We start from the raw sequence: 13,266 nt of genomic DNA, 5'->3' as shown, positions 1-13,266 counted from the left end.
AATATACAAATCTCAGGTGACTAACCAGGCCATTTCTTGCATAAAACATACGTCCACACGAATTAGATTTAATGGATAGGGGAGAGCTTAGTTGAGTTTGGCAAAACTTGTGTGCTTGTCATTTGACCTTTTCTTGCCTGCAACACTCTTGTTCAAATAATTTGACACAGGTAGAGATTGCTCATTGCCAAAGTAAGCTATCCTTGGTAAGTACATCTCAGGTGTGAGGGTTAATATTTGTCACCTACATAATTTGTTTAAGTTCGTCTTCATGAAGTCTCAAGAAAGCATTTCGGGGTACGGGTCAGTTGTTAATATTGAGTCCTGGAAGATTTGTCCTTGGGGCAGGTTGTACTTTCTTGTTATAGTAAAGTCAAAACGATTGTATGCATACTTGAAACAGTAGATTGTCTGTTTTAACACATTGGTTTAAAAACAGGTGATGCAATGTAATAACTATACCTACCCGTATTTTGGTTATTCTGATAACATTGTTGTCGTCTGACCAGGTTAAAACGTCCTCCGTCTAGGCAATATCTTATGTCGTCGCCTGAGTTGAGTGTAGATATCATTTTTGCACGTAATAAATTTCATATTAGAGCCCATATTGTCAAAGTATCTACTTGTAAAAAATAAAATTTATAATTCCACCTTTACAATACTGTAATTGTCTATTGAAAAGGTCGTTAAGGACTGACTAGGACGGGTCCTTTCAGTCCTTAACGACCTTCGGGGATGTCATTCAACTTTAACACTTGAAGTGGAGTGGTCGACGCAGGACGGGCAAGTACATTTCAACTGAAATTTTTCTTTAGTTCACTCATTTTTTTTCTTTTTTTTCTCTCTCTTTGTTAGACCCATATTGTCAACACACAATCAAGTTCAACTTGCATCATCAACATAACTCCACCTTCTTCATTTAATCAAGGAAGCTGTTTTAATGTGGCATTATCATCACACTATTTTATGTACAATATGCATATATTTTATTCGCATAGCCACTCATGTTGTTTTATAATTGGGCAATTCTATGCATATAACAACATTTTAATGTGTGTGTTTTAATTGGACTTCATGGTTCATATCATGTTCATGCTGCACCATTTTAAGATTCAAGATTGACAAGACGCCAACACGCTGCGTCACAAGGTTTAAAGACTTTCATTAACTTGTTTGAACGTGTCCTCACCTTATTTTCAATGTTTGTATGTGTGACTGAAGATGTCCCATAAGAGGATGAAACATGTATCACGAATATAGTCTAATGTAGTCTTTTCAATAAAGACAATTACAGTGTTGTAAAGATGGAATTATAAATTTAAATTTTCACAAGTAGATATAATTTTGTTGAACATGACATCCATCTACAGAACAAAGAGAGTTGGAGAATTGGAGCAAGTCCAAGTGATTGGGAGTGTTGATGGTAAACCTGTTCAGACCTTGGCTGGCCTCATCCGCATGCCAGATACACTCCTCTTAAAGAAAATCGTGTACTCCCAACTAAAGAATGGCCTGCGTAACCATGGAGGGCAGCTTTAACGATAAGGATGTTCTAAAGTGTAATCTCAAAAGGTTTCAAATTGATAGGTCAACTGGAAAACTACAGCCAAGGATAGGACCAAATGGCTTAGAATTGTATACAACGGAGTGGAACATCTAGAGCAAGATAGGAGAAGATTAGAAGCTGAGAGGAGAAACCGCAGGAAAGAATGAGCGAATGAGATGGATGGTGTTCTTGCACAACCATCAGCTGCAACAACTAGTGTGTGCTGTCACTGCAGTAAAATCTGTGCATCCAGAATCGGACTGTTCAGCCATCTGAGACGACACAATTAATATGTCCAAATGACATTGTACCAGACAGACCCTTTATCAAATGGCAAATGTGTATTCAACAGGTGGACTTTATACAATTAAATTCTTTTAGAATTTTATCTTAGATCTGTAGGATTGGTTACCAAACTGAGACTTGGTGAGAATCCTCTTGGAGGCAGCTTGGAAGTGTCTAATAAGAATTCTTGCTAGAAGTTTACCTGCTGTAGATAACAAGGTTTACCAACATAGTACACATACTGCAATCACCCTCATAAAGTTAGTGACAGAGGTATTTTGGTACCTTTTGGGCCCAGAAAAGGAGATTGAGCATGAAGGCTCATCTTTAGAGGTAAGCCTTCACTGCCAAAAGAATGTTTAAGAGTGAGTTGGTCTATACAGTTCTATTAATTGTGCATATACATTCTAAGGGCTCTTTGAAGTTCCTGAGTTTTTGTTCACCAGTTACTCTTCGTTTCTCTTATATGGGTCTGATATTTCCATTTTGAAGATCTTAGAAATGAGCCCTCTTCATGTTGTAAGATGGGTTTTGAAGAAGTGATAGATAGGTTTCCCTTTTGGCATTAATGAGGCTCAAAATTTCTTCATTGTTTTTCTCAAATCTGTCTTGCCTCTTAATTTTCTTTGAGCCAGTAATTTCCTCATTTGACACTGTAATAATTTTTGGAGCATTGTCCATTCTTACTCCACATCTTTTGTGTTGGTATGATTACTTGCCTGCCTGACACAAAGATCCTCCTTTGAAAGTCCGGAGCTGTGGATTTACGTGAAAATCTGGAAGTTCCAAACTTCCATCTGACCAGATCTGAAGGATGCATAGGAAGGAGACCTTCCATGGAAAGAGATTCTGAGTCAACAGATCAGGGAGGGTTTTTTTTAGTTAGTGAAACAGTCATCAGTATTTCTTGTGGTCTTGGTAATGTGAATGTCTTTCTTATATTACCACTGGGTGATGATATGGTCAAGAATGTGCAAAAACTTAGAACGTGAGTGCGTCTGTGTAGTCTTGTAATGGTGTGGCATTTGGAACAAAGAACTGGTAATGAACAGTTCATGTCCAGAACGCAGATCGAGAAGCAACGTCAACTGTTATTGCAGTTACAGAGTACTTATTTGCTGATCTGATTTTCCCAGAGCTAATCACTGTATTTGCCACCCATGAAAGTGGGATATCTTCTGGTGATGGTGATCTCTATGCTCAGCTGCTGGCTGAAATATTTCTTCTTCTTCTTTTTCATTTCTTTTTCTTCTCCTTCTGCTTTAAAGTTGAGATCATTTGCAGTGATAAAGAGTAATGAAACTATCTCCAGGGTGTGGTGTAGCATCATCATCTTATTATTATTATTATTATTATTATTATTATTATTATTATTATTATTATTATTATTATTATTATTATTATTATTAGCGTATTCTCCCAATAATGGAAGACGTTAAGCAAACAACTCAATCAAGCTTTCTTTGGGTTCTTCTTGTTCTTCCAATAGGCTTTCATTCTCTCTGAGAAGGCTTGTTTACGTTCTTCCGACCATTTCGGTCTACACTGTTTTTGCTTTGGTTGCTCTGATGTAACTTCCCACTTATTGACTTTGTGTCTGAAGGTGTCTCTTTCTAAAATGTCTGTTGCACATATGTTTGCGTTTTTGAGGTCCTTTCGAAGTTCGTCCAGCCAAGGTGTTGAATTCTTAAGTGAGCTAACATAATTTAATATTCTTTTTGACAGTCGATTTTCTGGTAATCTTGTGAGGTGTCCAAAGAATTTCATTTGTCTTTTCTTAATGTCAATTTCAATGTTTGAAACTTTTTCTGTTGTTTTGATTGATTGTAGCCTGTAACCATCTTGGGTATATCTTGCTCCTAGGATTTTCCTGATGATCTTCCTCTCTTGCTTTTTTATTTCTTCTAATTCTTGTTTACTGTTAAGTGACAATGTTTCACTTGCGTAAAGGACTGTTGGTTTTATGACTGTGTTGTAATGCCGAATTTTTGTCTGTCTTGACATGCATTTTTTGTTGTAGATGTCTTGAACTAACCCTAATGCCTTCTTGACTTTTTGGAGACGGTTTTGCTGTGAGATCTTCTCAAGGCCTGTCGGTTCGATGAATTCTCCGAGGTATTTAAAGTACGAGACCCGGTCGATTTTACCGTATTTTGTTCTCAGGCTCGTGATATCTGTCTTTGAACAGACGAATTTAGTTTTCTCAAATGAAATCTGTAGTCCCACTTTTTCTGCAGATTCCTTAAGAATCTCAAGCTGCTTGATGGCAGTCTCCTCATCCTCTGTTAAAATCGCCAGATCGTCCGCAAATGCAAGGTATGGTACGTAGAGGTGGTTTTTGGGAAAGCCCAATCGGATCGGTTTCCAAGATTCACGTTTCTTGAGTTCCTTCTCCCATTCTTCCATAACCTTGTCTAGGACGACGTTGAACAGAATAGGAGAGAGTCCATCACCTTGTCTCACACCTGTTTGAATGTCGAAGGGTTCTGAAATTTCTCCCATAAATTTCACTTTAGATTTTGTGCCCCTTAGTGTTTGTCTTATGAGTTCTAGGGTTTTGGGATCTAGTCCTCTCTCTTCTAGAATTTGGAATAGTGAGGGTCTGTCTATCGAATCATATGCCTTTTTGAAATCTACAAATGTGCATACTGTAGGCTTTTGTCTGAGGGCTCGTAGTTTAAGTATGGTTTTGAGGTTGAAAATTTGTTCTGGGCATGACCTGTTTGGTCTGAATCCTGCTTGAAATTCTGATAATTTGGGTTCTAATTGTTGTTGTGTTCTATGCAAGAGACAGGCTGATAGTATTTTGTATGTGACTGATACAAGAGAGATTCCTCTGTAATTGTTTACGTCTAACTTGCTGCCTTTTTTATGTAGTGGATGGATTAGAGCAATCTTCCAGTCATCCGGGAGCTTTTCGGTTTGCCAAATGTTTTGGATTATTTGTGTAATTTCTCTGAGTGAATTTGGGCCTAAATTTTTCAGAAGTTCAGCTACAATTCTGTCTTCCCCTGATGCTTTGTTGTCTTTAAGTTTCTTGATATGTGAATAAATTTCTTCTTGAGTTGGTGGTGCCGAATTTTCCGGTATGATTTCTGGCTGTACTTTCGGGAATCTCTTTTTGGGTTCTGGACAATTTAAAAGCTGTGAAAAATATGTAGCTAATTCTTGGCAGTTTTCCTTATTTGTCAAGGCTAGTTTACCATCGTGCTTCCGAAAGCAAAGGTTCTGTGGGGAATATCCTTTAATTTGGTTTGCAAAGGTCTTGTAGAAATCGTGTGTGTTGTAATTTTTGAAGTTGTCTTCAATTGACTTCAGTTGGACATTGACGTATTTCTGTTTATTTTGTCTTAAAATCTTGGATACATGCTTGCGAACTTCGAAGAATTTCTTCTGTGTTTCTTCTGATTTGTTACAATTGTAGTTTTGAAATGCCTTTTTCCTTTCTTCTAGTGCGGTCTCACATTCTTGATTCCACCAAGGATGTTTTGGTTTCTTGCAAAGAGGGATTAGGTCCTTCGCCGTTTCAATGATTTTAGTCTGGAAATTCTCCCAGCTCTCTGCAGGTCGTTTTTCCCATTCTTCTGAAATTTTGGAGTCCTTGATTTTGTGCAGATCAAATTTTGGAATCACCGATGTTTTCCTGTTGAATTTCCCTTTGGGTGTGAATTTAATTTTGATTCTGCTTAAATAATGATCCGAATCGATGTTAGCACCTCTGCGCACTTGCACATCATGAATTTCCTTTTGGTAATCATATGATATTGCCACATGATCAATCTGAAATTCTCCTAAATGATGGATGGGTGATCGCCAAGTTTTTTTCTTTTTGGGATTCTTCCGGAGTGATGTTGACATAATTTTGAGGTTATTTTGTTGGCATAACTCAATGAGGCGTGTGCCATTTTTATTGGTGAATCTGTGGGCTGGATACTCTCCCACTGTCCTCCTGTATTTGTATTCTCTGCCAAGCTGTGCATTGAAATCACCGAGTAGAATTTTCACATCATTTTTAGGGATTTTGGCCATTTCTGTTTCAAGTTCTTCCCAGAATCTTTCTGTTTTTTCAGGCTCCTTTTTATTGTCTCCATTTGTTGGTGCATGCACATTAATAAAGGTGTATTTTTTGTTTGTATGCCTGATTCTTAAGGTCATAAGCCTATTGTTGATGGGTTTCACCTCTATTACTGAATCCAAAACGTTTTTGTCTACACAGAAGGCCATTCCTAACAATGCTGCTCCTTTACCAATTTTCTTGTTTGTTCCACTTTTGAAGATCCTATAATTATTGTAATCCATCGTTTCTGAATCAGTGAAGCGTGTTTCTTGTAGGGCCAGAATTTGGATTTTCTGCTTTGTAAGTTCTGTTGTGAGATTGTGCAGTTTTCCTGTTTGAATCAGTGTCTGAATGTTGAATGTGCCAATGAAAGTGTGAGTCTTTCGTGGAAGTTTATCAGAGCACTCCGACTTGCTCTCTCGTATTCGCCCAAGCTCCCCAGAATCCTAATGCTTGGTTGCCACTTTAGAGTGGGTGGATTGTCCACCTGGGGTAATTTTGTCTTTACTTGTACGAGTCATGTCTGCTTGTAAGCAATCTTCTAGCTTTCGCTAGTGGTGTAGAACCAGGGATTGTTAGTTCCTGGAGCATATTTACAGCCGCACCTCTGGTGATCAGATGCTGACCACTTGCCGCTTGCTACAAGTCAGACGCGAAGTGGATTTGATTCGGTTCTTCCGCCCTCTCTGCCGTTGGGATATGTCCTCTTCTGCCGTCGAGGCCGTTGACCATTTCTCTGTTTACCTCAGTTGATCCGCGGGTGCTTATTTGGCTAAGCCTTATTCACACCTGCCCTGCATATCTACAGGAGCTTCCCCTATCAGCCATATGGGACGCGCCGTGTCGGGGTTGAGGCCCCCCACCCCAGTGTCTTACGCAGAGTTATGCCTAGCTCCTACTCATTTCAGAACCAGACCCCCACGTAAGCTGACCGGGTTGTTATTATTATTATTATTATTATTATTATTATTATTATTATTATTATTATTATTTAGTTTCTGTTTCCAGTTCTCTCCTCGGTTCTTTTATGAATTGAGGACCTTCATCATTGACTATCCTTTCACCGTCTTTTTCTGCTTCCAATATTTCTTCTATCTTTCCTTCTGTCTACTCTCCTCCTCTGTATCCATTCACCTCCTTTGAGGCCTTCCTTATGGTCTATTTCTTGTTGGTTTCTTTGTATATACCTTCTTTGGAACTCTGTCTTCTCTCATGCACGTCATGTGTCTGTATCATTTCAGCTTTCTTCTTTCTGTCCTGTCTTGTAGTTCTGAAACCCCAATTCTCTTTCTAATTTCTTAATTTCTCATCCCTACGATGCCTCTAAGGAAATTCATCTCAGTCACCTGAGCATTACTTTTGTTTTGTTGTCCATGTGCCTGCGGCATATGTCAGTATCGGTACATAATAGGTCAAATACAGAACTTTTTTTGCATTTCCTTGGAAATTCCTGCTTCCACTGTATTACTCTCACTCTGGTAAGGCCATTTGCTTGTTGTTCTCTCTTTCCAGTTTCTTCAGTTATCTTCCCATCTTCTTCCAAAATATTAGAAACTTTTCTTCTATCACCTGATTCCGTACATTAACTTGTTCTTGTACTTTCTATTTCATTTTCTCCCCATACCACCAAGTTATCTGCAAGCGTAGGATCTGTGATGTGGTGTATGAAGAGTCATAAATCTTGACTGACAGCCGTGGGAATAAATTGGTCATTTACAAGTTCTTTCTTCACTGTGAATCCAACACCATGAAGGTGGCACTTTCTATCCACCTTCCCTTTCCCAATGATGGTGTAGCCTGATCAAAACTCTGCAACTTTACCATGCAGTCAATATCGATCTTCAGTCTAGCAAGCTCATTGGTGCTGTTCTTTTGGTACATCGCTCTACCTTGTGTTGTTTAATCCACCTTTACTAGGGCCTTCTCCGTTCCGGGTCCTTAATAGGCCTGCCCAGATACAGACACAGGACTGAATTACTGAGTAATTGTAGGTGTCAGAAAGATGGCCTCACATACTTGTTGTCAGTTTGCAGACCAGCCTAGGACAACCCAGTCACATTTGAAACATACTCCCATCATCCTTATCCCATCGCAACTGGACTTGAAGCAGAAAGAAAAGGAGTGGTAGAATGAGATAACAGTAAAAAGTGCCACTGGCATAAATGTGTTTGAAGTGAATCATAACTTGCCAGGGAGTGACCCGCTCATCGTGGTCTTGACATGTGTAATGACACGTGCAGGATTGAGCACTGTAATTGCAGCAGACTGCCACAGACTCAAAATTACTTCAGAGTCAAATTAAGAGCCTGTCCATCTTGCATCACTCCTCCTGCCTCCACAGCTGTTGGGAACCATGTGATCAAATATATTTTCCTCCGTCCCCTGTGCCATTGGATCAAAACATGATGACTTCCAATGTCGTTTCCTCCACTGAGGGGCCATCACGCGTATTAAAAGACTTCTTTTGCCTGAAGTTGTTGGGCACTTCAGGTGGGGATTCAGGTTTTATTATTGCTGTCGGAAACTTGGGAGAGAGTCGCTAACTCCATATTATAACCAGATCACCCAAGCAGATGTTCATTTTTCAATCATATCTTCTTTATATTTATTTTCATTCTACTTCTTTCTATTCATTGTCTTTGCTTTCTGCATTTGACTCAATTTCTTTTTCACTATTGCTTTCACCAGATACTGGTCAGTACCTTAATTTGGCCCTTGACAGTTCCTCTACCCTCGGTGATTGAGATATGACAACCATAACATAATCAGTCAGTCAATCAGTTCAATGCTTTGGATGCTTTCCATGCTCCCAGATGAATCCATTTATTTTTGAATTGTATGCTTTTTATTATCAAGTTATTCCAGGAAAATGGTATCCTCTTTTGTCTATTTGTGCATTGATAGACACAGTAGATTGAGGCAGTCAAAATGTGTCTGTATTAAACACTCTCAATAACCAATCCATTTCATTTTTCCAGACAGCAGCATTGTTCTAATATTTCATGTTAATATTAAATTATTGGTCTTTGATGATGGACAAGGTCAAATTACATTATGTTTATCCATCATCTAAGGCTGCTCCTCTGGCTTCTTAACAGTTACTGTTGTTAATCCTATGCTCAACATCTCTCCTGGAAGAACAAGGATTCTTCTGTCTGGGTTAACATACCTTAGCCAAGGAAGCCTCATTTTTAGGTGCCATACACTCCTACGGCAGGTCCAGACTTGGTGCGTATCCCCATTTTATGTCTCCGTATTGTATCAGTGTGGATGGTCCCCATGTCGTCATTGCATTGCAAAATGTTGATACGGTGATACTCTGCACCTTGTTCGCTCATTTGGTGGTCTTTTGCAGTCTCACCAAAGAGATGACATGTAGTGCAGTGGTGCCAGTATGGACTTGCATGATTTGCATGTGTTGCATCGTGCTGTTGCTTCTCAGCACTGCAAAGAACAGCTGGTGTCTCGAGTTGCCAAAGATTGCAGTGTTACAGCCAGTCACTCCTAAACAGGATTTTTGCCTGAACACTATACTTTTTTGTTTTATTAGTTTGTTTCTGTTTTTTACAAATGTATAAACAACTGAAAATCTGGCAAATGCACTTTTTGTGAATTTTTGGTACATTTGACTGACTGACTGACTGACTGAAAATGTAAGTTTGCCAATGGATGGACCCCACTGTATTCTTCCCAACTAGCATAGAGCTGTGATATCCACATACATGGTGATGTAAGTAGCAGCTGCTATCTTCAGATTAGGTGTAGTAGTAATTTATTTCTCCACTGTCTGTTTTAATACGGGTGTGGATTCGAATACACATGGATGATACGGGAGGAAACAATGTCACGTTGCAACACATTATATCACTGGAATGATACACAATGGAAATACAATACGAAGATACGCAACAAATCTGGACCGACCTTTAAGGCGGAAACACACTACTGTCGCTTCACGTGAGTTTGCGCATATCGTGACGCAATCGAACATGTCCAGAAAGATGTGCTATGGCTTTTCCACACTGAATGAAATGTAGAGTGATCACACTGCACTTATGTCACGTCTGTTCATGTCAGCTGATGTCATTGTGACGTAGAATCTGGTGACAGCGCTCCTCACGCGGAGCACATTTTTCTGCCCTAGCATATATCTGGCTGTGTGAGGTGTGAATGGAAGTAGTTTCTTTTAGCGATAAGGAAGAAATGTTAATTGAATTGGTGGGGGTACATGAGAATCTGTATGGCATAGGCTCGATTAACTATAGAAATCAGCAAACATGGCATGTAACAGAATAGGAAACGAATTAAAGATCATAGGTACTCATTTTAATAGGATTCAGTTGTTGAAAACAGTCCACAATTGTACTTATGATTACTATCGCAATGATAATAACAATAATGATAGTTAAAATACTACACAAACTACAAATAAAAATTATCCTGTTTGAATTAGAGATCAGTGAATAAATGTTTGTTTGATCCATTCACTACCGCACAGTTCTTTTCTTTGTTCAATTCTTATTTTCACGAGGAATGGTTCATGATTGCCAGTAGCGGCAATTGGGATTTAGAAGGGCGGGGAGGGGGGGGGTTGTACATCAAAACTGGGAAGAAAAAAAAACGGAAAGGAAAGGCTACAAAAAGGTAAGTTTTTGATGCTCTCTGAGCGAAATTCGATAGAGAGGTAAAGGTCAACAGTTTCCCAACTTAAGTATGGTAATATTAGTTTTTTGAGATTTTGATTCAATACCATACAATAAAACTTTCACCAAAGGAACGATATTATACATGTATTACAATTAAATAGAAGTATGGCATGATTATACAATTAAAAATATTTTAGTATTTGACTACACACTATGAAACTAACAGGCAAAAGGAGACTGCCAGACTGACGAATGCGTGTGGCAAGCGGGTGAATCATACCTCAGTATCCATGACCTTGGCAAAAAAAAAAAATGTATTCCTTCTACTACACTTCCTCACAGCACATGGAAAGTCTCCACTACTTGGTGATGCTATACAAATTGGTTAGCCATGATGAACGATATTTTGTGCATATTTCCGCTAATAATTTTGTTAATAATTAAAGAAAATAATGGAAAGAATTAGCTGAAATGACAACAGAACTTGTACAAATTGTTTTTTAATAAGTCCTATAATTCCTAGTTTCAGGAGGCTAAAAATGGAATCAAATTGTAATGTTTTCTCCAAAAAGTAGGCGAGGGTACTGCCACCCCTCGTCCCCCACTAATCGCTGCTACTGCTAATTGCCATAGCACAGAGCCTTCAGGCTAGTTGAAGTAATTTTTGACATTTTCTCGTATACGACAAGCCTCCTGTGTAGGATTCCTCTGAATGAGTTTCAAATGCAAAGCGACCAACAATTTCATCCTTACTGAGATTATGTAAGTAGTTGAATTCATCTTTGTTCAGCCTGAAGTACATCTGAAATCTTTCTGGATGCCCATTTAGCTCCCTTACTAAATTGTGGTATTCACCCATTTCTTCCCTCCGCAAATTAGCTTCATGTACCCACTGCCATTTGCGACAGGCTGTACTCGTGGCAACAGAAAAGGCACAGGCAATTAAAAGATAATTGGAAACCAATGAATTGGATGTACTATTGTAGCTTGCCATCGGACGAAATATACTGTGAACGTGAGGACATTGTGTTTCCTGTCTTCACGCCAGATGCAGTGACATCATTAACCTTTCCTCCACGCCGACTCAGCTCAGCGAAGTTCACGTGAAGTGACAATAGTGTGTTTCTGCCTTTACTCATCCTTTTCTTTAGGGTTAGTATTTGCTGGTATTGCTACCAGATAATCTGTTAAGACATTTCTTAGGTTATATTGGTTACATCTGCTCAACATCAATAAGCCTGCCTTAAGACCATATTGATAGCCATTTACCCTCCTCCCGATCCATCTGGCCTTAAGACTGGTACTACCGAGCAAGTTGGCCGAGCAGTTAGGGTGTGTGGCTGTGAGCGTGCATCCGGGAGATAGTGAGTTCGCAGCCCTGAAGATGGTTTTACGTGGTTTCCCATTTTCACACCAGGCAAATGCTGGGGCTGTACCTTAATTAAGGCCACAGCCGCTTCCTTCCAACTTCTAGGCCTTTTCCTATCCCATCGTCGCCATAAGACCTATCTGTGTTGGTGCGACGTAAAGCCACTAGCATAAAAAATAATAAAAAAAATTATACTAGTAGGTACAACCATGCCCACTATAGGTGAAGCTGCACATTAATAGTTTAGCATCTCTCTCTAATTGTTTTGCTCATGACTGAGCATTATGACCTCATACATGTTGTCATTTTGGTCTGGACATGACCTGCTTCCATTGTTGTTGACTTTTTCCCTCTCACATGATCTTCCGTAAAGGCATCTGGGTGACCTTCACCTAATCAACCCGTCTGCTTGCTATCTTCCTCTTGGCCTTTTACTATTGACTGCTGCCAGAACTATAGCCTTATCTAAGTTGTCCCTCTGTTGGTTTGAGATGTGGCCGAAGAACTGCAATATCTTCTGGTAACGTAATAAAGAAGAGGCCTTTTGTATGCACAGCTCATTCCTGATTGATACATTTGTTCTTCTCTGTGTCTGCATTCTTAGCATTCTTCGCTAACACCTGCGGGTGGGGGGCACAGACGAAGAATACACGCACAGTATCCCCTGCCTATCTAAGAGGCGACTAAAAGGGGCGACCAAGGAATGATCGAATTAGAACCATGAGACTACTTGTAATTAGTACCATCATGTGGGGAACACCATGGGTCGCCTTTACTTGTGAGTAGTACCACCATGTTACACAATAGGTTTGTGATTAGTAGCAACAGAGTGTGAATCAGGGTGGGATTTACAATACCCGTGATTAGTACCACTACATGCGGAACACCACGGGCATTCCGTTGCCTGTAATTAGTACCATTATGTGAGAAACACCACGGGTGTGGGCATTGCCTGTGATTAGTACCACTATATGAGTGACACCGTGGGTTTGAGTTGCCTATGATTTGTACCCACTATATGACGAACACCGTAGGTTTGCGTGGCCTGTAAGTGGCGCCGCAATGTGAGAAACACCATGTATTAATTACCTGTGAGTAGTATCATAATGTGTGGAATACTGCGAGTCTGCGCTACTTTTGATTAGTACCCCAACTTGACAAATACCATGGTTCTACTTTACTGGCGATAAGTACCATTATGAGGGGCGATGACCTGGATTTTGAACCCCTTTGGACAACAAGCATCATCGATTGAAGATTGTGCTTTAAAAGCAGTCCCTTAGTCAGTAATACTAAACTTTTACAATAGTTTCTGGGAATGTGGGGCATTGTAGGTTGGTTCCACTGATTGTTTTAAATTCAT

At 39.6% G+C, this 13,266-nt stretch overlaps 1 protein-coding gene across 2 annotated transcripts in view; it reads left to right on the top strand.

Annotated features, from left to right (window-relative positions):
• The window catches only part of skd (mediator complex subunit skuld), an 888,725-nt gene that overhangs the window by 811,425 nt on the left and 64,034 nt on the right, over positions 1-13,266 (top strand). The gene's annotated exons all lie outside the window — the stretch shown is intronic.

The sequence above is a fragment of the Anabrus simplex genome, chromosome 2 (genome assembly GCF_040414725.1).
Source record: "Anabrus simplex isolate iqAnaSimp1 chromosome 2, ASM4041472v1, whole genome shotgun sequence".
Lineage (NCBI taxonomy): Eukaryota > Metazoa > Arthropoda > Insecta > Orthoptera > Tettigoniidae > Anabrus > Anabrus simplex.
The sequence above is the reverse complement of the archived record's forward strand: the minus strand, read 5'-3'. Positions and strand labels throughout refer to the sequence as shown.